Here is a 10,267-nt window from a genome sequence, read left to right on the forward strand (position 1 = left end):
TAAAAAAAATATTTTTTTAGACATCTCAGGAGTAATTTTTGTAGCATATTTGCATCTATCTGATAAGTGAAACTGGCACCATATTAACAACCATAGTTTATGTCTGTGTTGTCATTGTTTTTGTTTCATGATCAGTCATGTGGTGTTTCCTTGGTCATGTGACAGTGATTGGGATTCAGCTTAGGATTGTGGATGATTTAACTCAAGCAGAGAAGCAATGTCAGCACGGCGGTTGGCTTTTAATCTCATCTAAAAGGGAGGGAAATATTTCATGCATGATATCAGTAAATATCTATTTTTTTCAGCTGTTGGGGCAATGGTAACGTGACATGTCGATATCAGCCCAGATTTTTATATATCAGTGCATCCCTAGTTTTTCACTTATTGTTATGGCTAAAATTGAAAATGAAAGATTTGAGAAAAAGTGAGTCTGAAAAACGATAAAAACACAACCCTATTGCTTGGTCTAAGTTATGATTCCTAATCAGACAATCCACCCTGGAAGCTGCTTTTCTCAGCCTTACGTTCATCCTTTCGGTGGTTGTGGAAGGAAGCAGGCCAACTTACATCATTCAGTTCATTGACAGCAAAATTTGTAACCTAATAATTGTCATCACTTATCATCACGCTTAAAAAGAAGCTCATCAGCAGAAGCAGCCCTTGGCTTTTCAGAGGGTCTTACTTCCCTTTGCACCACTGACCACTGAATCACCACCAAGAAGAGTGGAAAAGAGCCTGTGGCCACTTTACCCTCTGCTGCAATGAAGATGAACGACTTTGTCTTCGCAGATGGAGGAAAAGTGGCTGAAAACAGAAAAAAACAAAAACACGGGCGGGTGGTAGTGAGGGGGAAGGAGGGGTGAGAGGACAGCGGTAAGACTTCAGGATGTTTTGGAGTTTGCATGTGCAAGACATAAGGGACAGGAAGAAGTCTAACATCATCCTCCACCGGTAATTGAAAGCAGATCTGGTCGCTGACGGTTCCTGCCAGCTGCTAAAAAAAGAGAAAGAGAAGAAGAAACATGCGCCCGATCCCTTCACCTCAGCCGCCTCCCCTTTTCTTTCTGCACAGAGCGCTGTGCTCTGAGCTCACCCAGAGACATTCAGTCCTTGTGGCTGGTTCCTGGAAACAAGAGAGGAACGAGTTTGGATTTCTTCTACTGTTTTTTTTTTTTTTTTTCTTTTGGTAATTCCTCTTACACAGCTCAGCTGAAAGACCAGCCGCAGAGCCCCGGACTTGATTATATCCACATGAGTGCAAACATTTGTTTCTAATCCACTTTTATATAAGAAACTTCCAGTGGTGCCGGATGAATATATGCCTACAGTTTCTATGAAACTATCTTGGATCATGTTTCACAGAGCTGCGATTAAAAGATTAAACCTCACTTTGTATTATATCTGCATGAAATAATAGTAAATTAAGGATTAATAATGTTTGTTTATGTAGACATGCCCTTTTATTCTAATATATGTGTTAACCTTTGATCTTACTGTCTGGTTTAGCTTTACTATCTGTTTTTCATCATCTGTGTACGCTTTAGGTACCAGTTTTTTTCCCGTTTGATATAAAGGAAGAAAACAGCTTAGTGGGGTTTTAAATCGTAGCCTTTCCTTCAAATTAAACAGTGTTATGCATTTTTATCCAGGCCCCTTTACTTTGTTACACTTTACTTAATTAGATGTATTCCTCTTCTTGCCTTTAACATGTATAAATTATACATTTATGCCTTTTCTTCTTTGCAATATACCCTGAAGTTCTAGTTGTCAAGTGGATTTAGGCCCGCACTTTGACTTGGCTACCCTAACAAATTATTATTATTTGATGTAAATCATTTCTTTGGATCTGTGGCTATTTTAGTCTTTGTATTGCTGAAGTCAAACCTCTGCTCCAGTGTTAAAACTTTTACATAAACATAAACTTTTACCGAATTTTCCTTGCTCTAGTCCTTAGCATCAACTCTCAACATCTCTACTCTTTAAAGAAAAGCCACCCTGTGCTTTGCATTATGAAAGTGCTACACTGTTCATGTTGGAGATTATGTGGACTTTGCACCGAGTTGCATGGAGTTCATGTACAGTTTTTAGAAAGAAGGGTAATCTCAAAGCAACCAAAGCCTCAAAACAGGAATATTGGTTAAGTGATTATTCAAAATGACCCCATAGATGTTAGAGTTATTATTCAGCACTTGGTGCATGGCAACGTGTCCAAAGATTGCCTTTAATTTTGTCCAATGACCAAATATTAAAGGTATAGAGGACGAATAAATGTTCCTCCTAATTGCCAATCATTCTGGTGATATGTTTACATAAGGCCGTCCTACATGCTCGTCCTGTTAGCTATCTTTTCTGCGTACTGTATCTGCACACTTTCAGGCGTATATCTGTGGTGAGCTACGATTTCAGACGGTCATTGAACCTCACCTTTCTCCCCACGGTTCTTTGAAAATGGCTGAGGGTCGTAGGAGAGAAAAAGTGTTTATGAAGTGCATGAAAAGAAAAGAAAGGCCTCAGAAGAGGCAGATGTATCCTGGAATGCTGTGTGCAGAGAGTTCTCCTTTCAAAGCATTATGGGACCCAACAGCGGGCTCCCTAATAACAAAGATAATGCAGGCGCAGGAGGAGGAGTTACGTTACCAACGGAGCAAAAAGCAGTGATCATCTGTCTGAACGGTCAGTTAACTGAGTTTCCAATAAAGTCCACTATGTGGTCCTGCTCTATATAGTGATTGAGGCATTTAGGGGTTAGGGTGGACATTTGGGCAAAGTAAGCTTGTATGAGCTATGAGAACAGCAGAGTGGAGAGGGCAGGTCTTTTTAAGAAATTTGTGAAAATCCTCCACAATGCCTTTCAAGTATAAGTACAAAGAATAAACAAATGTAGACAATGAATGAATGAACAGATAACTCACTTGCATGTTTGAAGTGTCCTGTATGTCACTTTTAGCAAACTTGATAATAGAAAAAACCCACAGTGGTGAAAAAAAAATTATTTAAATCTACGGAGCCCCTCTGATGACATGGTCAAAAAATTTTTTTTATTGTGGCCACGAAGTAGTATTTCGTGTGCACAAAGTAGTATTTCGTGGCCACGCAATAAGTTTATCGTGCGCACGAAATACTATTTCGTGGCCACGCAATAAGTTTATCGTGCGCACGAAATACTATTTCGTGGCCACGCAATAAGTTTATCGTGCGCACGAAATACTATTTCGTGGCCACGCAATAAGTTTATCGTGCGCACGAAATACTATTTCGTGGCCACGCAATAAGTTTATCGTGCGCACGAAATACTATTTCGTGGCCACGCAATAAGTTTATCGTGCGCACGAAATACTATTTCGTGGCCACGCAATAAGTTTATCGTGCGCACGAAATACTATTTCACGAAGTAGTATTTCGTAAATACTACTTCGTGGCCACAATTAAACATTTTTTTTGACCATGTCATAAGAGGGGCTCCGTATAAATCTGACTAAAGTAATAATAAATAAAAATCCTGGATTATCAACTATTGAATTGGTCATTTGAATAATAAGTGTATGGGTATATTTTTTAGTTATGATGCTGGTTTGTAGGAATTTTAGATAAAACTGAGAGCCTGAGCTGTACGGGCGGCGGAGTTTCTTCAGCAAACCTTATTGACCAACAACGTCCATCTTTCAGGAGAGCTGCTTTAGTTTCCTCCATTTCCGTGGGCAGCACCTAACTGGTAAATCACCAGAAATATGGAACATTTCCTCAGAGTGTAAAAAAAAAAAAACACTGCACAAAGCCCAATTTGTTCCCAGACTGCTTAGATATATTCTTCTGAAATGCCGTAAGAGCATCGAAAAGGTTACCAAAGAAAGGTTTAAAATGACTTTTTGCAAAAAGCCAGAAATTTGCATGTAACCACAAAAAACAAAAACAAATCTTCTCTTCATGGGGAATTTACTTTGTTCCTCTGGAACTTTTTTTCCTGTCAGCAGCACATCATCTGTTATATATAAAAATTCACTTTTAGTGCTTTAAAAATATCTAAATGTTTTTGTTTTTTGTTTTGTTTTTTTCCACCAAGTATTGGTAAACTTTAGATGTTACTGTTATTAAAAAATTGATATATAGGTTTGACTTATTTAAATTTGGGGGATTTTGGGAAGCATTTAACTGTTTCTTTATGTTAAAAAAAGGTTAGAATATTTCAGATACCTTATAGCTTAACCACATTATTTTAGTTGCCAGGAATACACTTCCTGCCTCATTCATGCTGGATATCTGATCATTTTGGGTAGATTTTATAAGGTTGATTTAAATTTGCTGTTTTTGTTGAATAAATCTAGCTTAGTCTACACATTTTAGGAATATTGACATTGAGGTTTTCCAGAAGCATGGTTTGTTGACGTGTCTTTGGTATCAATGTCTGGTTGGACCACCTATTTGTATCAAGATTACAACCATCTGACCCAAACTCTCATTCTTGGATAAAGGAAATTGGATGGCATGTTCGAAATCCAACTAAGGAATAGGGATCCATACATTTTGGAGACCAGCTAATTTAACATTAATTTAATTGAACCCTCTGATTTTTTAATCTGATTTAGCTTTTTCTTCTTTTATTTATGGGATAAAAAAACACACAATGATAAAAAATTTTACACAAGTCCCATTTGAGAAAAAAACCCAAAACATTTTTGAACAGATAAAACATTAATCGGCCCAAAAATATTGCTTATATTGACCTAAAATACTGTACCACCCGCCCAACATGCCTTTCTATTTCTATTAAGAAACCACTTAGGCCAGTTAAACAACTCTGCTATCAGCATTGACGGAGAGGGGCGACTCAACAACTTCTTAGCTCAACTATTCTGCTGATCAGGCTCACTCTAAAAAGAAAAATGCAGCTCCCAACTAAATGATATTGCTTCAGTTGGTAATAACTGAATCAAGTTATTACCAGCTTATTACTTATTATTATAAGTTGAAAACACTGAAATTAAGGTGGGAAACTTGATTCAATTACTTCTCAATTGAAGCAATTAATTCTAGTTGGAGCAGAACTTTCTTTTTAGAGTGTAGAAACTCAAAAGTCTTCTTTCCAAATGTTTACGTTTTTCAACTTCAGCTCAAATCAACAGCTCAATGATTTTAATCCTACAGCTGGTAGCTGGTTCTTACGGAGGAGGATTAGGGCCACTGAAAAAATAAAAAAAAAGTTGACTGATTTTTAAATTTTATTTCAGTATAACACGAGAAAAAAGTCAGAATTCTGACTTTTTTCTCAAAATTCTGACTTTAATTTTAGAATTCTAAATGAATTTTGACAGCTAACAAACATGTTAGCATCAAGCCACAGCCATGTCTATTTTACAGACTAAACTAGCCCTATTGTTTTAATCACCTTGTGCTCATTTATTAATGAAATACCATCACTGGGGACCCCTCGGCACGTAAAAAGTCGCCTAATTCCATCATTTTCCACCAATGTGTCACTGGCCCTCTCAAATAACTCACATCTTTGTCAGTGAATCTGAGTGCTCCCACATATCTTCCTTCATGATGCCCATCTACATTAAGATCCAAATTCTGAGATTAAAGTCAGAATTGTGAGAAAAAAGTCTGAATTCTGAGATTAAAATCAGAATTTTGGAAAAAAGTCTGAATTCTGAGATTAAAGTCAGAATTCTGAGGGAAAAAAAGTCAAATCACATCAGCTTTGGGGGAAAATAGAATTTAAAACCTGTTAACGATACGGGGAAATAGTCAGCTTTGGAGTCGCACAGAGCATATATAGCAAGTGGGGCAGACTCTTGCAAAAACAATCAATTAAACATTTAAAAAAATATTACTTTACCAATAATAAGAATTCAGGAGGACAGATAATGGAGAAAGTGGTGATCTTCTTTGAGCCTTGCAAAAACAACGATGGAGAGAAACCGCAATTTAACGATCTCTTTGGTGGAAAAAAATGAATTCAGGAGGATAAAAAACAGATTTAGTAAAATAGTGATCCTCATTGAGCCTGAAAAAACTAAATAACGAGGTGCAGACAGAGCAGGTAAGAGCGGCGTTTCTCCAATAGGCTCCCCCTTGCACTTTGGCAGGAAACTGCTGTGCGTCCCTCGAAATTCCAGACCGACGGTGCAGAAGCATACCAGCAAAACTGGTTTGCGACCAGACCCAAGCGACATTTGATGTGTGCGATTGCAGAAGTCTAATCTGCCCTTAAGAAGTCATACGCAACACGAGTGTGTTCAGGCCTTAACAAATTTATGAAGCCAAAAGCTAAAGCTCTACCGATTATATAGTTGTCACTCTTTCAACTGCAGACAAATTGAAGGCTACAAAAAGCTATTTTTGTTTTTTTAAAGGGTCTTAATGACATCTTATTAGGGTCTTGATGCCTGTTTATATGTTCAAGGACACAAGCAGCACTGCCCACAATGCCAATGGTTACAGACTGATGAAAACACAGCAGAGAATTGGAGAAAAAAAGAGGAAAACATAAATAAATCTTGCCTGATGTTGTGATCATGGTATTGTTTACCAATAATATACACCTCACAGAATTGTCTTAAGTCTGTGTAGCTATTATAGGCGTATGTATCTATTTGGACTGATCTGTGTCTGATTCTGATTTAGACTCTGTTTAGGTTCAAGAAAGTCTGCAGCTAATTTAAACATTAAGTTTTAAAGTGTTTTTTTGTAATACTATTCCTGTCTATAACAAGTCGATTCCTTTATAACATTCTGCTGGGTTTTTTAATGGTTTATGCTAACTACCCCGGTTTAGTGTGAATTAGCACTTTTTAAATTAGCTGGCTTGCTTCTGATCCATCACTCAGCCTGCCCCCCCCACCCCTTGTCACTCTGTGCATTTCTTTCCTTCTGGCTTAGCGCTGGCCGTAAATCGTTCGGCATTTACAGTATGTGGCTAAATGCCAGGTTTCCATTAGGTGCTTCGCTCCCCGGAGACGGCGCCGGTGGCCTGGGATGTGTTACCTCTACTGGCTGGGGGGGGAGGAAGGAGGAAGTCAAACAGATGGGAGGGAAAAGACTTATAAACACTGGCATTTAGATCCGAACATGTGATCCAGGGATTCTGAGGGTCAAGCTAAAGACAAAGAGAGATGAAATATGTTCATAAATATTTATTTGTCATTATTTTAAGGTAACTAGATAATTAGTTGCCGTTTAAAGTTTTTTTCTTTAACTTTTCAGCTGCTTTTTTTTTAAGCTGCCTGTGTCTCTTGAATTCATATTTTAAGCTATGCTGAAAGAAATGATCTCCAACCAGGCAGTAAAACAGCACAGCCCATATGATCGATATCTGAAACTCATGTCTGTAAAGAAAAAAAAAAGGAAACAGGAAACTGTGATTAGATTACACAGGTGGACTCTCAGTACTAATTGGGTTACAGGTTAAAGGCAGTGAGTTGTTTATTTTTTTTTTTATTTGGGAGAGCATTTGTAAAGGAGGGGCTGAATTTTCTTATCGTTTTATTTTTTTTTCTGTAGGGATTTTAGTAATTCATTTAAAACCATGTCTAACTTTTAGCCACTAGGGGAGCTAGACCTGTAACTTCCAGGTTTACACCCCCTGAAAGCAAGTGGCAAAATAAAACAAAAAAAAATGTTTTGGAATCTGAATGCAGATTCCTTTGGACCATTACCACCTAAATACAGGAAAACATTCACCCTCTAGATTCAATCTTAATCCAGAGAGCAAAAAATCTGTGATATATGAATGAATCTTATGACTCATTCAGGGATGGATTCGAGCCTCTCAAGTTACCGAGATGAATTAAGCTAATACTTGGGTCAAAAGTAACAGTGCTGCTTCAAGTCTTTAATGATTTTAATGATTTGACAAGAAGCACTTTTAATAAATTAGTTTTTATTTCTTTTTAAGAAAAAAAATAATAATTTCAGAAAGAAACTGAAATATGCAAACTGCACTGAAAAAAATATATAGATATAAGTAAACATTTGTTAAACTGAGTGTATTTACCCTTAATTCAAATGGATAAATAAGTTGAATAGTTAATATGTACATGAAATAAGACAATGCAATTGCTTTTTTTATTATTTTAAATGTAAATTGTCTTGTCCCATTGGCAAATGGTCTCCCTTGCCTCCTCAATTCATGACTAAATTAACTTATTAAAAGTAAAAAAAAAATGATAAAAAAAGATAAAAAGTTGCAGTCCCCAAGAAAAAATCTTCACCTACTAAAAAAACAAACAAAGGAACTAAAACAGGGATTGGAAATAAGGAAACCGGTGAAATGTTATTAAAAGAATTATATTTATTAATTGTGCTTTTTGACAAAACATACGATAAGTGAGATGACTGGGTTTTCCACCTGGATTGGATTTTCTTCTGACCTAAACTGATTAAATAAAAAAAATAAAAAATGTTCTCAATGAATAATTAAAGATCCATTTAAGGGAAACTATCTGATTGCTGACCTTCTCAGACGGCCTCTCTGATTCTCCTGCCAAACCTGATTCCTTCCGTTGCGCATGTAATAAGATAAAGCCAAGTGTGGGAGGACAGAAAACCAGAGATGCTGAGATACAGCAGATAACAAACAGAGGAGCAGGGAGGATATGAAAGGAGATCAAACAGGATATGGAGCAGAGAGAGGGAGTGGATGGCTCCAGTGTAGAGGAGGAGGTTAAAACAACCGTGAATGGGACAAAACTGAGCAGCATGGAAAGGAAAGAAGGATGTGAGACAGGAAGGGTGAAAAGAGACGTTGGCTGGTTTTGGATGAAGCTCTGTCCTCCTTATCTGCTTTATCTCCTCCGGTTGTTCTCCGCCGGAGTCTCTCCTTCCCTTCCCTTCCTCCCTGCCTCCTTCCTTCCATCTGTCAGACAGACAGCTGTTGGCAGGCTTCTCTGTTGTTGCTCACTCCGTCCTGATTCAACCCAAGCTCCTCCATCTCCCTCCAAATATTCTTTTATGCTTCTCAGCTCCATCCAGCCGGCGCTTAGAGGAACTTGAGATTCTTTACAGTTTACTCATGTGGTCAGAAAGTTAAAAGAGGTCCTTTTATGGGTTACTTGAGAACATCTCTGACATCAGTAAGCAATCAAAATTAGTTTGGTCCGCCGCATTTATTGTTGCTGATGTGTTTGCTTTGTGCTGCCACACGTTAGAAGTGCAGTGAAGGATGCGAGTACGGATCAGCACATTATTGCAATGAAGATTGTTGCTCCGAGCTTGACCTCCTCCTGCTGCCTTTCCTCCAATATAAAACAGATTCTTTTTCCTGATTGCATGTTTTTGACCTTGCTGAACCCACTGGATTCTGATTCTGTGAAATAACGCTGCTCTCTTCCACATCTACTGCATCTGTTTTATGAGACTCTACAGGTTCTGATGGCTTGGATATTACTACTGTGTGTATTTCTGCTTTGTTTAATTGTGTTGGTATGTCCCGTGTGGTTAAAAACATCACAAAATTGTGATGTTTTTGTAATAAATAAGCTAAACGGAGGATTTTTTTTGAAATAGAGATTCTACTTTGTTTAGCGGATGAAAGTTTAAAGATGAATTAAATGTTTTATTGTGTTCTGCTCACATACATTTGAATTACTTTTTCTTTTCCCCCCAGCAAATTAAACTAAGCAGCATTCATTATGGTGATGTTCATGGTTGTTGTTTTTTTTTCGGGTGCTGAACAGCTGCTGTAAACTGAGACAATAAAGACAAACATCAGCCCGTTGGTAAAGGAAAAAGTCGTAACATTTCCCCTTGATTGCCGGAGCCGGTTGTCTGCTGTGCATGCACCACTGACAAGCTGAGTCCAGATTTTAAATCTGATACTCTGCCTCTACAAACTCCAGGTTCTAATAAAGTGAAGCATTAAGTTGTTAAATTATAGCGAATAAATCATCGTAATTTTCTGCTTATGCAATAACGGGTCATGGGGGCAGCAGTGCACTCCAAGGATGTGTCTGAATGTCCACCCTAATCACTATATAAGGCACTATATAGTGGTTACCCAAGTTTAAATTAGTGTCCAAACATCTAGTGGTTGGAAAAGTGGTGGACTCTCTACTAAATTTCCCACAACGCACCTTGAAAAGTAGAGATCATCCATTGTCACTAGACGAGCAGAAATATCCCATAATGCTTTGGGAGGAAAGCTCTCCTAAATATTCCCTGCTCGATATATAGATTTAGGGATTTAGGGGTTTCATTGGACGTTTGGACACTGCCCTAGATGATCAAATCCCTCCGACCTGAAGGGCAAAACAACCTATATATATATATA

At 37.8% G+C, this 10,267-nt stretch overlaps 1 protein-coding gene across 1 annotated transcript in view; it reads left to right on the forward strand.

Moving 5' to 3' along the window:
* spata5 (spermatogenesis associated 5) overlaps positions 1-10,267 on the forward strand; it is a 173,570-nt gene that overhangs the window by 31,544 nt on the left and 131,759 nt on the right. The gene's annotated exons all lie outside the window — the stretch shown is intronic.

The sequence above is a fragment of the Cyprinodon variegatus genome, unplaced genomic scaffold (genome assembly GCF_000732505.1).
Source record: "Cyprinodon variegatus isolate N-32 unplaced genomic scaffold, C_variegatus-1.0 Scaffold847, whole genome shotgun sequence".
Taxonomy (NCBI): Eukaryota; Metazoa; Chordata; class Actinopteri; order Cyprinodontiformes; family Cyprinodontidae; genus Cyprinodon; species Cyprinodon variegatus.